This window comes from Oncorhynchus nerka, linkage group LG8, assembly GCF_034236695.1.
Source record: "Oncorhynchus nerka isolate Pitt River linkage group LG8, Oner_Uvic_2.0, whole genome shotgun sequence".
In the NCBI taxonomy this organism is placed as follows: Eukaryota; Metazoa; Chordata; class Actinopteri; order Salmoniformes; family Salmonidae; genus Oncorhynchus; species Oncorhynchus nerka.
Window position 1 is genome coordinate 69,669,223 of NC_088403.1, and position 15,267 is coordinate 69,684,489.

The 15,267-nt window shown below is 41.7% G+C and overlaps 1 protein-coding gene across 1 annotated transcript in view; it reads right to left on the reverse strand.

The window, feature by feature from the left end:
* Window positions 1-15,267, reverse strand: part of LOC115127085 (nephronectin-like) — a 64,096-nt gene that overhangs the window by 20,748 nt on the left and 28,081 nt on the right. The window lies entirely within an intron of this gene.

Genomic DNA, 15,267 nt, shown 5'->3' on the forward strand with positions numbered 1-15,267 from the left:
TTACTATCAGTGTTGTTTATCTACTGAGTCCCACGGGGTCTAAAGTAGTGTTACTATCAGTGTTGTTTATCTACTGAGTCCCAGTCTAAAGTAGTGTTTATCAGTGTTGTTTAACTACTGAGTCCCACGGGGTCTAAAGTAGTGTGTTACTATCAGTGTTGTTTAACTACTGAGTCCCACGGGGTCTAAAGTAGTGTTACTATCAGTGTTGTTTACTATCAGTGTTGTTTATCAGTGTTGTTTATCTACTGAGTCCCACGGGGTCTAAAGTAGTGTTACTATCAGTGTTGTTTAACTACTGAGTCCCACGGGGTCTAAAGTAGTGTTACTATCAGTGTTGTTTAACTACTGAGTCCCACGGGGTCTAAAGTAGTGTTACTATCAGTGTTGTTTATCTACTGAGTCCCACGGGGTCTGTTGTTACTATCAGTGTTGTTTAACTACTGAGTCCCACGGGGTCTAAAGTAGTGTTACTATCAGTGTTGTTTAACTACTGAGTCCCACGGGGTCTAAAGTAGTGTTACTATCAGTGTTGTTTATCTACTGAGTCCCACGGGGTCTAAAGTAGTGTTACTATCAGTGTTGTTTATCTACTGAGTCCCACGGGGTCTAAAGTAGTGTAGTGTTACTATCAGTGTTGTTTAACTACTGAGTCCCACGGGGTCTAAAGTAGTGTTACTATCAGTGTTGTTTAACTACTGAGTCCCACGGGGTCTAAAGTAGTGTTACTATCAGTGTTGTTTAACTACTGAGTCCCACGGGGTCTAAAGTAGTGTTACTATCAGTGTTGTTTAACTACTGAGTCCCACGGGGTCTAAAGTAGTGTAGTGTTACTATCAGTGTTGTTTATCTACTGAGTCCCACGGGGTCTAAAGTAGTGTTACTATCAGTGTTGTTTAACTACTGAGTCCCACGGGGTCTAAAGTAGTGTTACTATCAGTGTTGTTTATCTACTGAGTCCCACGGGGTCTAAAGTAGTGTTACTATCAGTGTTGTTTATCTACTGAGTCCCACGGGGTCTAAAGTAGTGTAGTGTTACTATCAGTGTTGTTTATCTACTGAGTCCCACAGGGTCTAAAGTAGTGTTACTATCAGTGTTGTTTAACTACTGTGTCCCACGGGGTCTAAAGTAGTATAGTGTTACTATCAGTGTTGTTTAACTACTGAGTCCCACGGGGTCTAAAGTAGTGTAGTGTTACTATCAGTGTTGTTTAACTACTGAGTCCCACGGGGTCTAAAGTAGTGTAGTGTTACTATCAGTGTTGTTTATCTACTGAGTCCCACGGGGTCTAAAGTAGTGTTACTATCAGTGTTGTTTAACTACTGAGTCCCACGGGGTCTAAAGTAGTGTTACTATCAGTGTTGTTTATCTACTGAGTCCCACGGGGTCTAAAGTAGTGTTACTATCAGTGTTGTTTATCTACTGAGTCCCACGGGGTCTAAAGTAGTGTAGTGTTACTATCAGTGTTGTTTATCTACTGAGTCCCACGGGGTCTAAAGTAGTGTTACTATCAGTGTTGTTTAACTACTGAGTCCCACGGGGTCTAAAGTAGTGTAGTGTTACTATCAGTGTTGTTTATCTACTGAGTCCCACGGGGTCTAAAGTAGTGTTACTATCAGTGTTGTTTAACTACTGAGTCCCACGGGGTCTAAAGTAGTGTTACTATCAGTGTTGTTTATCTACTGAGTCCCACGGGGTCTAAAGTAGTGTAGTGTTACTATCAGTGTTGTTTAACTACTGAGTCCCACGGGGTCTAAAGTAGTGTAGTGTTACTATCAGTGTTGTTTAACTACTGAGTCCCACGGGGTCTAAAGTAGTGTTACTATCAGTGTTGTTTAACTACTGAGTCCCACGGGGTCTAAAGTAGTGTTACTATCAGTGTTGTTTAACTACTGAGTCCCACGGGGTCTAAAGTAGTGTTACTATCAGTGTTGTTTAACTACTGAGTCCCACGGGGTCTAAAGTAGTGTTACTATCAGTGTTGTTTATCTACTGAGTCCCACGGGGTCTAAAGTAGTGTGGTGTTACTATCAGTGTTGTTTATCTACTGAGGCCCACAGGGTCTAAAGTAGTGTTACTATCAGTGTTGTTTAACTACTGAGTCCCACGTGTTGTTTACTATCAGTGTTGTTTATCTACTGAGTCCCACGGGGTCTAAAGTAGTGTTACTATCAGTGTTGTTTAACTACTGAGTCCCACGGGGTCTAAAGTAGTGTTACTGTTTAACTATCAGTGTTGTTTAACTACTGAGTCCCACGGGGTCTAAAGTAGTGTAGTGTTACTATTAGTGTTGTTTAACTACTGAGTCCCACGGGGTCTAAAGTAGTGTTACTATCAGTGTTGTTTATCTACTGAGTCCCACGGGGTCTAAAGTAGTGTTACTATCAGTGTTGTTTAACTACTGAGTCCCACGGGGTCTAAAGTAGTGTTACTATCAGTGTTGTTTATCTACTGAGTCCCACGGGGTCTAAAGTAGTGTTACTATCAGTGTTGTTTATCTACTGAGTCCCACGGGGTCTAAAGTAGTGTAGTGTTACTATCAGTGTTGTTTATCTACTGAGTCCCACGGGGTCTAAAGTAGTGTTACTATCAGTGTTGTTTATCTACTGAGTCCCACGGGTCTAAAGTAGTGTAGTGTTACTATCAGTGTTGTTTATCTACTGAGTCCCACGGGTCTAAAGTAGTGTTACTATCAGTGTTGTTTAACTACTGAGTCCCACGGGGTCTAAAGTAGTGTTACTATCAGTGTTGTTTATCTACTGAGTCCCACGGGGTCTAAAGTAGTGTAGTGTTACTATCAGTGTTGTTTAACTACTGAGTCCCACGGGTCTAAAGTAGTGTTACTATCAGTGTTGTTTAACTACTGAGTCCCACGGGGTCTAAAGTAGTGTTACTATCAGTGTTGTTTAACTACTGAGTCCCACGGGGTCTAAAGTAGTGTTACTATCAGTGTTGTTTAACTACTGAGTCCCACGGGGTCTAAAGTAGTGTTACTATCAGTGTTGTTTAACTACTGAGTCCCACGGGGTCTAAAGTAGTGTTACTATCAGTGTTGTTTATCTACTGAGTCCCACGGGGTCTAAAGTAGTGTTACTATCAGTGTTGTTTATCTACTGAGTCCCACGGGGTCTAAAGTAGTGTTACTATCAGTGTTGTTTAACTACTGAGTCCCACGGGGTCTAAAGTAGTGTTACTATCAGTGTTGTTTAACTACTGAGTCCCACGGGGTCTAAAGTAGTGTAGTGTTACTATCAGTGTTGTTTAACTACTGAGTCCCACGGGGTCTAAAGTAGTGTAGTGTTACTATCAGTGTTGTTTAACTACTGAGTCCCACGGGGTCTAAAGTAGTGTTACTATCAGTGTTGTTTATCTACTGAGTCCCACGGGGTCTAAAGTAGTGTTACTATCAGTGTTGTTTAACTACTGAGTCCCACGGGGTCTAAAGTAGTGTTACTATCAGTGTTGTTTATCTACTGAGTCCCACGGGGTCTAAAGTAGTGTAGTGATACTATCAGTGTTGTTTAACTACTGAGTCCCACGGGGTCTAAAGTAGTGTTACTATCAGTGTTGTTTATCTACTGAGTCCCACGGGGTCTAAAGTAGTGTTACTATCAGTGTTGTTTATCTACTGAGTCCCACGGGTCTAAAGTAGTGTTACTATCAGTGTTGTTTAACTACTGAGTCCCACGGGGTCTAAAGTAGTGTTACTATCAGTGTTGTTTAACTACTGAGTCCCACGGGGTCTAAAGTAGTGTTACTATCAGTGTTGTTTATCTACTGAGTCCCACGGGGTCTAAAGTAGTGTTACTATCAGTGTTGTTTATCTACTGAGTCCCACGGGGTCTAAAGTAGTGTAGTGTTACTATCAGTGTTGTTTAACTACTGAGTCCCACGGGGTCTAAAGTAGTGTTACTATCAGTGTTGTTTAACTACTGAGTCCCACGGGGTCTAAAGTAGTGTAGTGTTACTATCAGTGTTGTTTAACTACTGAGTCCCACGGGGTCTAAAGTAGTGTAGTGTTACTATCAGTGTTGTTTAACTACTGAGTCCCACTAAAGGTCTAAAGTAGTGTTACTATCAGTGTTGTTTAACTACTGAGTCCCACGGGGTCTAAAGTAGTGTTACTATCAGTGTTGTTTAACTACTGAGTCCCACGGGGTCTAAAGTAGTGTTACTATCAGTGTTGTTTAACTACTGAGTCCCACGGGGTCTAAAGTAGTGTAGTGTTACTATCAGTGTTGTTTATCTACTGAGTCCCACGGGGTCTAAAGTAGTGTTACTATCAGTGTTGTTTAACTACTGAGTCCCACGGGGTCTAAAGTAGTGTAGTGTTACTATCAGTGTTGTTTATCTACTGAGTCCCACGGGGTCTAAAGTAGTGTTACTATCACTGTTGTTTATCTACTGAGTCCCACGGGGTCTAAAGTAGTGTAGTGTTACTATCAGTGTTGTTTATCTACTGAGGCCCACGGGGTCTAAAGTAGTGTTACTATCAGTGTTGTTTAACTACTGAGTCCCACGGGGTCTAAAGTAGTGTAGTGTTACTATCAGTGTTGTTTAACTACTGAGTCCCACGGGGTCTAAAGTAGTGTAGTGTTACTATTAGTGTTGTTTAACTACTGAGTCCCACGGGGTCTAAAGTAGTGTTACTATCAGTGTTGTTTATCTACTGAGTCCCACGGGGTCTAAAGTAGTGTAGTGATACTATCAGTGTTGTTTAACTACTGAGTCCCACGGGGTCTAAAGTAGTGTTACTATCAGTGTTGTTTATCTACTGAGTCCCACGGGGTCTAAAGTAGTGTTACTATCAGTGTTGTTTATCTACTGAGTCCCACGGGGTCTAAAGTAGTGTAGTGTTACTATCAGTGTTGTTTATCTACTGAGTCCCACGGGGTCTAAAGTAGTGTTACTATCAGTGTTGTTTAACTACTGAGTCCCACGGGGTCTAAAGTAGTGTTGTTACTATCAGTGTTGTTTATCTACTGAGTCCCACGGGGTCTAAAGTAGTGTTACTATCAGTGTTGTTTAACTACTGAGTCCCACGGGGTCTAAAGTAGTGTTACTATCAGTGTTGTTTATCTACTGAGTCCCACGGGGTCTAAAGTAGTGTTGTTACTATCAGTGTTGTTTAACTACTGAGTCCCACGGGGTCTAAAGTAGTGTTACTATCAGTGTTGTTTAACTACTGAGTCCCACGGGGTCTAAAGTAGTGTTACTATCAGTGTTGTTTAACTACTGAGTCCCACGGGGTCTAAAGTAGTGTTACTATCAGTGTTGTTTAACTACTGAGTCCCACGGGGTCTAAAGTAGTGTTACTATCAGTGTTGTTTATCTACTGAGTCCCACGGGGTCTAAAGTAGTGTAGTGTTACTATCAGTGTTGTTTATCTACTGAGTCCCACGGGGTCTAAAGTAGTGTTACTATCAGTGTTGTTTAACTACTGAGTCCCACGGGGTCTAAAGTAGTGTTACTATCAGTGTTGTTTAGAGTCCCACAGGGTCTAAAGTAGTGTTACTATCAGTGTTGTTTAACTACTGAGTCCCACGGGGTCTAAAGTAGTGTAGTGTTACTATCAGTGTTGTTTAACTACTGAGTCCCACGGGGTCTAAAGTAGTGTAGTGTTACTATCAGTGTTGTTTAACTACTGAGTCCCACGGGGTCTAAAGTAGTGTTACTATCAGTGTTGTTTAACTACTGAGTCCCACGGGGTCTAAAGTAGTGTTACTATCAGTGTTGTTTAACTACTGAGTCCCACGGGGTCTAAAGTAGTGTTACTATCAGTGTTGTTTATCTACTGAGTCCCACGGGGTCTAAAGTAGTGTTACTATCAGTGTTGTTTAACTACTGAGTCCCACGGGGTCTAAAGTAGTGTAGTGTTACTATCAGTGTTGTTTATCTACTGAGTCCCACGGGGTCTAAAGTAGTGTTACTATCAGTGTTGTTTAACTACTGAGTCCCACGGGGTCTAAAGTAGTGTAGTGTTACTATCAGTGTTGTTTATCTACTGAGTCCCACGGGGTCTAAAGTAGTGTTACTATCAGTGTTGTTTAACTACTGAGTCCCACGGGGTCTAAAGTAGTGTTACTATCAGTGTTGTTTATCTACTGAGTCCCACGGGGTCTAAAGTAGTGTGGTGTTACTATCAGTGTTGTTTAACTACTGAGTCCCACGGGGTCTAAAGTAGTGTTACTATCAGTGTTGATTAACTACTGAGTCCCACGGGGTCTAAAGTAGTGTTACTATCAGTGTTGTTTAACTACTGAGTCCCACGGGGTCTAAAGTAGTGTTGTTACTATCAGTGTTGTTTAACTACTGAGTCCCACGGGGTCTAAAGTAGTGTTACTATCAGTGTTGTTTAACTACTGAGTCCCACGGGGTCTAAAGTAGTGTTACTATCAGTGTTGTTTATCTACTGAGTCCCACGGGGTCTAAAGTAGTGTTACTATCAGTGTTGTTTATCTACTGAGTCCCACGGGGTCTAAAGTAGTGTTACTATTAGTGTTGTTTAACTACTGAGTCCCACGGGGTCTAAAGTAGTGTTACTATCAGTGTTGTTTAACTACTGAGTCCCACGGGGTCTAAAGTAGTGTAGTGTTACTATCAGTGTTGTTTATCTACTGAGTCCCACGGGGTCTAAAGTAGTGTAGTGTTACTATCAGTGTTGTTTAACTACTGAGTCCCACGGGGTCTAAAGTAGTGTTACTATCAGTGTTGTTTATCTACTGAGTCCCACGGGGTCTAAAGTAGTGTTACTATCAGTGTTGTTTAACTACTAAGTCCCACGGGGTCTAAAGTAGTGTTACTATCAGTGTTGTTTATCTACTGAGTCCCACGGGGTCTAAAGTAGTGTAGTGATACTATCAGTGTTGTTTAACTACTGAGTCCCACGGGGTCTAAAGTAGTGTTACTATCAGTGTTGTTTATCTACTGAGTCCCACGGGGTCTAAAGTAGTGTTACTATCAGTGTTGTTTATCTACTGAGTCCCACGGGGTCTAAAGTAGTGTTACTATCAGTGTTGTTTAACTACTGAGTCCCACGGGGTCTAAAGTAGTGTTACTATCAGTGTTGTTTAACTACTGAGTCCCACGGGGTCTAAAGTAGTGTTACTATCAGTGTTGTTTATCTACTGAGTCCCACGGGGTCTAAAGTAGTGTTACTATCAGTGTTTTTTATCTACTGAGTCCCACGGGGTCTAAAGTAGTGTAGTATTACTATCAGTGTTGTTTAACTACTGAGTCCCACGGGGTCTAAAGTAGTGTTACTATCAGTGTTGTTTAACTACTGAGTCCCACGGGGTCTAAAGTAGTGTAGTGTTACTATCAGTGTTGTTTAACTACTGAGTCCCACGGGGTCTAAAGTAGTGTAGTGTTACTATCAGTGTTGTTTAACTACTGAGTCCCACAGGGTCTAAAGTAGTGTTACTATCAGTGTTGTTTAACTACTGAGTCCCACGGGGTCTAAAGTAGTGTTACTATCAGTGTTGTTTAACTACTGAGTCCCACGGGGTCTAAAGTAGTGTTACTATCAGTGTTGTTTAACTACTGAGTCCCACGGGGTCTAAAGTAGTGTTACTATCAGTGTTGTTTAACTACTGAGTCCCACGGGGTCTAAAGTAGTGTTACTATCAGTGTTGTTTAACTACTGAGTCCCACGGGGTCTAAAGTAGTGTAGTGTTACTATCAGTGTTGTTTATCTACTGAGTCCCACGGGGTCTAAAGTAGTGTTACTATCACTGTTGTTTATCTACTGAGTCCCACGGGGTCTAAAGTAGTGTAGTGTTACTATCAGTGTTGTTTATCTACTGAGGCCCACAGGGTCTAAAGTAGTGTTACTATCAGTGTTGTTTAACTACTGAGTCCCACGGGGTCTAAAGTAGTGTAGTGTTACTATCAGTGTTGTTTAACTACTGAGTCCCACGGGGTCTAAAGTAGTGTAGTGTTACTATTAGTGTTGTTTAACTACTGAGTCCCACGGGGTCTAAAGTAGTGTTACTATCAGTGTTGTTTATCTACTGAGTCCCACGGGGTCTAAAGTAGTGTTACTATCAGTGTTGTTTAACTACTGAGTCCCACGGGGTCTAAAGTAGTGTTACTATCAGTGTTGTTTATCTACTGAGTCCCACGGGGTCTAAAGTAGTGTTACTATCAGTGTTGTTTATCTACTGAGTCCCACGGGGTCTAAAGTAGTGTAGTGTTACTATCAGTGTTGTTTATCTACTGAGTCCCACGGGGTCTAAAGTAGTGTTACTATCAGTGTTGTTTAACTACTGAGTCCCACGGGGTCTAAAGTAGTGTTGTTACTATCAGTGTTGTTTATCTACTGAGTCCCACGGGGTCTAAAGTAGTGTTACTATCAGTGTTGTTTAACTACTGAGTCCCACGGGGTCTAAAGTAGTGTTACTATCAGTGTTGTTTAACTACTGAGTCCCACGGGGTCTAAAGTAGTGTTGTTACTATCAGTGTTGTTTAACTACTGAGTCCCACGGGGTCTAAAGTAGTGTTGTTACTATCAGTGTTGTTTAACTACTGAGTCCCACGGGGTCTAAAGTAGTGTTACTATCAGTGTTGTTTAACTACTGAGTCCCACGGGGTCTAAAGTAGTGTTACTATCAGTGTTGTTTAACTACTGAGTCCCACGGGGTCTAAAGTAGTGTTACTATCAGTGTTGTTTAACTACTGAGTCCCACGGGGTCTAAAGTAGTGTAGTGTTACTATCAGTGTTGTTTATCTACTGAGTCCCACGGGGTCTAAAGTAGTGTTACTATCAACTGAGTCCCACGGGGTCTAAAGTAGTGTAGTGTTACTATCAGTGTTGTTTATCTACTGAGTCCCACGGGGTCTAAAGTAGTGTTACTATCAGTGTTGTTTAACTACTGAGTCCCACGGGGTCTAAAGTAGTGTAGTGTTACTATCAGTGTTGTTTAACTACTGAGTCCCACGGGGTCTAAAGTAGTGTAGTGTTACTATCAGTGTTGTTTAACTACTGAGTCCCACGGGGTCTAAAGTAGTGTTACTATCAGTGTTGTTTATCTACTGAGTCCCACGGGGTCTAAAGTAGTGTTACTATCAGTGTTGTTTAACTACTGAGTCCCACGGGGTCTAAAGTAGTGTTACTATCAGTGTTGTTTATCTACTGAGTCCCACGGGGTCTAAAGTAGTGTTACTATCAGTGTTGTTTATCTACTGAGTCCCACGGGGTCTAAAGTAGTGTAGTGTTACTATCAGTGTTGTTTATCTACTGAGTCCCACGGGGTCTAAAGTAGTGTTACTATCAGTGTTGTTTAACTACTGAGTCCCACGGGGTCTAAAGTAGTGTAGTGTTACTATCAGTGTTGTTTATCTACTGAGTCCCACGGGTCTAAAGTAGTGTTAGTATCACGTGTTGTTTAACTACTGAGTCCCACGGGGTCTAAAGTAGTGTTACTATCAGTGTTGTTTAACTACTGAGTCCCACGGGGTCTAAAGTAGTGTTACTATCAGTGTTGTTTAACTACTGAGTCCCACGGGGTCTAAAGTAGTGTAGTGTTACTATCAGTGTTGTTTAACTACTGAGTCCCACGGGGTCTAAAGTAGTGTTACTATCAGTGTTGTTTAACTACTGAGTCCCACGGGGTCTAAAGTAGTGTTACTATCAGTGTTGTTTAACTACTGAGTCCCACGGGGTCTAAAGTAGTGTTACTATCAGTGTTGTTTAACTACTGAGTCCCACGGGGTCTAAAGTAGTAGTGTTACTATCAGTGTTGTTTATCTACTGAGTCCCACGGGTCTAAAGTAGTGTTACTATCAGTGTTGTTTATCTACTATCCCACGGGGTCTAAAGTAGTGTTACTATCAGTGTTGTTTAACTACTGAGTCCCACGGGGTCTAAAGTAGTGTTACTATCAGTGTTGTTTAACTACTGAGTCCCACGGGGTCTAAAGTAGTGTAGTGTTACTATCAGTGTTGTTTATCTACTGAGTCCCACGGGGTCTAAAGTAGTGTAGTGTTACTATCAGTGTTGTTTAACTACTGAGTCCCACGGGGTCTAAAGTAGTGTTACTATCAGTGTTGTTTATCTACTGAGTCCCACGGGGTCTAAAGTAGTGTTACTATCAGTGTTGTTTAACTACTGAGTCCCACGGGGTCTAAAGTAGTGTTACTATCAGTGTTGTTTATCTACTGAGTCCCACGGGGTCTAAAGTAGTGTTGTGATACTATCAGTGTTGTTTAACTACTGAGTCCCACGGGGTCTAAAGTAGTGTTACTATCAGTGTTGTTTATCTACTGAGTCCCACGGGGTCTAAAGTAGTGTTACTATCAGTGTTGTTTATCTACTGAGTCCCACGTGTTACTATCAGTGTTGTTTAACTACTGAGTCCCACGGGGTCTAAAGTAGTGTTACTATCAGTGTTGTTTAACTACTGAGTCCCACGGGGTCTAAAGTAGTGTTACTATCAGTGTTGTTTATCTACTGAGTCCCACGGGGTCTAAAGTAGTGTTACTATCAGTGTTGTTTAACTACTGAGTCCCAGTGTAGTGTTTATCAGTGTTGTTTAACTACTGAGTCCCACGGGGTCTAAAGTAGTGTTACTATCAGTGTTGTTTAACTACTGAGTCCCACGGGGTCTAAAGTAGTGTAGTGTTACTATCAGTGTTGTTTAACTACTGAGTCCCACGGGGTCTAAAGTAGTGTAGTGTTACTATCAGTGTTGTTTAACTACTGAGTCCCACGGGTCTAAAGTAGTGTTACTATCAGTGTTGTTTATCTACTGAGTCCCACGGGGTCTAAAGTAGTGTTACTATCAGTGTTGTTTAACTACTGAGTCCCACGGGGTCTAAAGTAGTGTTACTATCAGTGTTGTTTAAGTCCCACGGGGTCTAAAGTAGTGTAGTGTTACTATCAGTGTTGTTTAACTACTGAGTCCCACGGGGTCTAAAGTAGTGTTACTATCAGTGTTGTTTATCTACTGAGTCCCACGGGGTCTAAAGTAGTGTTACTATCAGTGTTGTTTATCTACTGAGTCCCACGGGGTCTAAAGTAGTGTTACTATCAGTGTTGTTTAACTACTGAGTCCCACGGGGTCTAAAGTAGTGTTACTATCAGTGTTGTTTAACTACTGAGTCCCACGGGGTCTAAAGTAGTGTTACTATCAGTGTTGTTTATCTACTGAGTCCCACGGGGTCTAAAGTAGTGTTACTATCAGTGTTGTTTATCTACTGAGTCCCACGGGGTCTAAAGTAGTGTAGTGTTACTATCAGTGTTGTTTAACTACTGAGTCCCACGGGGTCTAAAGTAGTGTTACTATCAGTGTTGTTTAACTACTGAGTCCCACGGGGTCTAAAGTAGTGTTACTATCAGTGTTGTTTAACTACTGAGTCCCACGGGGTCTAAAGTAGTGTAGTGTTACTATCAGTGTTGTTTAACTACTGAGTCCCACGGGGTCTAAAGTAGTGTTACTATCAGTGTTGTTTAACTACTGAGTCCCACGGGGTCTAAAGTAGTGTTACTATCAGTGTTGTTTAACTACTGAGTCCCACGGGGTCTATCAGTGTTGTTTAACTACTGTCCCAGTCTAAAGTAGTGTTACTATCAGTGTTGTTTAACTACTGAGTCCCACGGGGTCTAAAGTAGTGTTACTATCAGTGTTGTTTAACTACTGAGTCCCACGGGGTCTAAAGTAGTAGTGTTACTATCAGTGTTGTTTAGTGTAGTGTTACTATCAGTGTTGTTTATCTACTGAGTCCCACGGGGTCTAAAGTAGTGTTACTATCAGTGTTGTTTAACTACTGAGTCCCACGGGGTCTAAAGTAGTGTTTACTATCAGTGTTGTTTAACTACTGAGTCCCACGGGGTCTAAAGTAGTGTTACTATCAGTGTTGTTTAACTACTGAGTCCCACGGGGTCTAAAGTAGTGTGTTACTATCAGTGTTGTTTAACTACTGAGTCCCACGGGGTCTAAAGTAGTGTAGTGTTACTATCAGTGTTGTTTAACTACTGAGTCCCACGGGGTCTAAAGTAGTGTTACTATCAGTGTTGTTTAACTACTGAGTCCCACGGGGTCTAAAGTAGTGTTACTATCAGTGTTGTTTAACTACTGAGTCCCACGGGGTCTAAAGTAGTGTTACTATCAGTGTTGTTTATCTACTGAGTCCCACGGGGTCTAAAGTAGTGTTACTATCAGTGTTGTTTATCTACTGAGTCCCACGGGGTCTAAAGTAGTGTAGTGTTACTATCAGTGTTGTTTAACTACTGAGTCCCACGGGGTCTAAAGTAGTGTTACTATCAGTGTTGTTTAACTACTGAGTCCCACGGGGTCTAAAGTAGTGTTACTATCAGTGTTGTTTAACTACTGAGTCCCACGGGGTCTAAAGTAGTGTTACTATCAGTGTTGTTTAACTACTGAGTCCCACGGGGTCTAAAGTAGTGTTACTATCAGTGTTGTTTAACTACTGAGTCCCACGGGGTCTAAAGTAGTGTAGTGTTACTATCAGTGTTGTTTAACTACTGAGTCCCACGGGGTCTAAAGTAGTAGTGTTACTATCAGTGTTGTTTAACTACTGAGTCCCACGGGGTCTAAAGTAGTGTTACTATCAGTGTTGTTTAACTACTGAGTCCCACGGGGTCTAAAGTAGTGTTACTATCAGTGTTGTTTAACTACTGAGTCCCACGGGGTCTAAAGTAGTGTTACTATCAGTGTTGTTTAACTACTGAGTCCCACGGGGTCTAAAGTAGTGTAGTGTTACTATCAGTGTTGTTTAACTACTGAGTCCCACGGGGTCTAAAGTAGTGTTACTATCAGTGTTGTTTAACTACTGAGTCCCACGGGGTCTAAAGTAGTGTAGTGTTACTATCAGTGTTGTTTATCTACTGAGTCCCACGGGGTCTAAAGTAGTGTTACTATCAGTGTTGTTTAACTACTGAGTCCCACGGGGTCTAAAGTAGTGTAGTGTTACTATCAGTGTTGTTTAACTACTGAGTCCCACGGGGTCTAAAGTAGTGTAGTGTTACTATCAGTGTTGTTTAACTACTGAGTCCCACGGGGTCTAAAGTAGTGTTACTATCAGTGTTGTTTATCTACTGAGTCCCACGGGGTCTAAAGTAGTGTTACTATCAGTGTTGTTTAACTACTGAGTCCCACGGGGTCTAAAGTAGTGTTACTATCAGTGTTGTTTAACTACTGAGTCCCACGGGGTCTAAAGTAGTGTTACTATCAGTGTTGTTTATCTACTGAGTCCCACGGGGTCTAAAGTAGTGTAGTGTTACTATCAGTGTTGTTTAACTACTGAGTCCCACGGGGTCTAAAGTAGTGTTACTATCAGTGTTGTTTAACTACTGAGTCCCACGGGGTCTAAAGTAGTGTAGTGTTACTATCAGTGTTGTTTAACTACTGAGTCCCACGGGGTCTAAAGTAGTGTTACTATCAGTGTTGTTTAACTACTGAGTCCCACGGGGTCTAAAGTAGTGTTACTATCAGTGTTGTTTATCTACTGAGTCCCACGGGGTCTAAAGTAGTGTAGTGTTACTATCAGTGTTGTTTAACTACTGAGTCCCACGGGGTCTAAAGTAGTGTAGTGTTACTATCAGTGTTGTTTAACTACTGAGTCCCACGGGGTCTAAAGTAGTGTTACTATCAGTGTTGTTTAACTACTGAGTCCCACGGGGTCTAAAGTAGTGTTACTATCAGTGTTGTTTAACTACTGAGTCCCACGGGGTCTAAAGTAGTGTTACTATCAGTGTTGTTTAACTACTGAGTCCCACGGGGTCTAAAGTAGTGTTACTATCAGTGTTGTTTATCTACTGAGTCCCACGGGGTCTAAAGTAGTGTTACTATCAGTGTTGTTTATCTACTGAGTCCCAAGGGGTCTAAAGTAGTGTTACTATTAGTGTTGTTTAACTACTGAGTCCCACGGGGTCTAAAGTAGTGTTACTATCAGTGTTGTTTAACTACTGAGTCCCACGGGGTCTAAAGTAGTGTAGTGTTACTATCAGTGTTGTTTATCTACTGAGTCCCACGGGGTCTAAAGTAGTGTAGTGTTACTATCAGTGTTGTTTAACTACTGAGTCCCACGGGGTCTAAAGTAGTGTTACTATCAGTGTTGTTTATCTACTGAGTCCCACGGGGTCTAAAGTAGTGTTACTATCAGTGTTGTTTAACTACTGAGTCCCACGGGGTCTAAAGTAGTGTTACTATCAGTGTTGTTTATCTACTGAGTCCCACGGGGTCTAAAGTAGTGTAGTGTTACTATCAGTGTTGTTTAACTACTGAGTCCCACGGGGTCTAAAGTAGTGTTACTATCAGTGTTGTTTATCTACTGAGTCCCACGGGGTCTAAAGTAGTGTTACTATCAGTGTTGTTTATCTACTGAGTCCCACGGGGTCTAAAGTAGTGTTACTATCAGTGTTGTTTAACTACTGAGTCCCACGGGGTCTAAAGTAGTGTTACTATCAGTGTTGTTTAACTACTGAGTCCCACGGGGTCTAAAGTAGTGTTTACTATCAGTGTTGTTTATCTACTGAGTCCCAGGGTCTAAAGTAGTTTACTATCAGTGTTGTTTATCTACTGAGTCCCACGGGGTCTAAAGTAGTGTAGTATTACTATCAGTGTTGTTTAACTACTGAGTCCCACGGGGTCTAAAGTAGTGTTACTATCAGTGTTGTTTAACTACTGAGTCCCACGGGGTCTAAAGTAGTGTAGTGTTACTATCAGTGTTGTTTAACTACTGAGTCCCACGGGGTCTAAAGTAGTGTAGTGTTACTATCAGTGTTGTTTAACTACTGAGTCCCACGGGGTCTAAAGTAGTGTTACTATCAGTGTTGTTTAACTACTGAGTCCCACGGGGTCTAAAGTAGTGTTACTATCAGTGTTGTTTAACTACTGAGTCCCACGGGGTCTAAAGTAGTGTAGTGTTACTATCAGTGTTGTTTAACTACTGAGTCCCACGGGGTCTAAAGTAGTGTTACTATCAGTGTTGTTTAACTACTGAGTCCCACGGGGTCTAAAGTAGTGTAGTGTTACTATCAGTGTTGTTTAACTACTGTGTTACTATCAGTGTTGTTTAACTACTGAGTCCCACGGGGTCTAAAGTAGTGTTACTATCAGTGTTGTTTAACTACTGAGTCCCACGGGGTCTAAAGTAGTAGTGTTGTTTAGTGTTACTATCAGTGTTGTTTATCTACTGAGTCCCACGGGGTCTAAAGTAGTGTTACTATCAGTGTTGTTTAACTACTGAGTCCCACGGGGTCTAAAGTAGTGTAGTGTTACTATCAGTGTTGTTTAACTACTGAG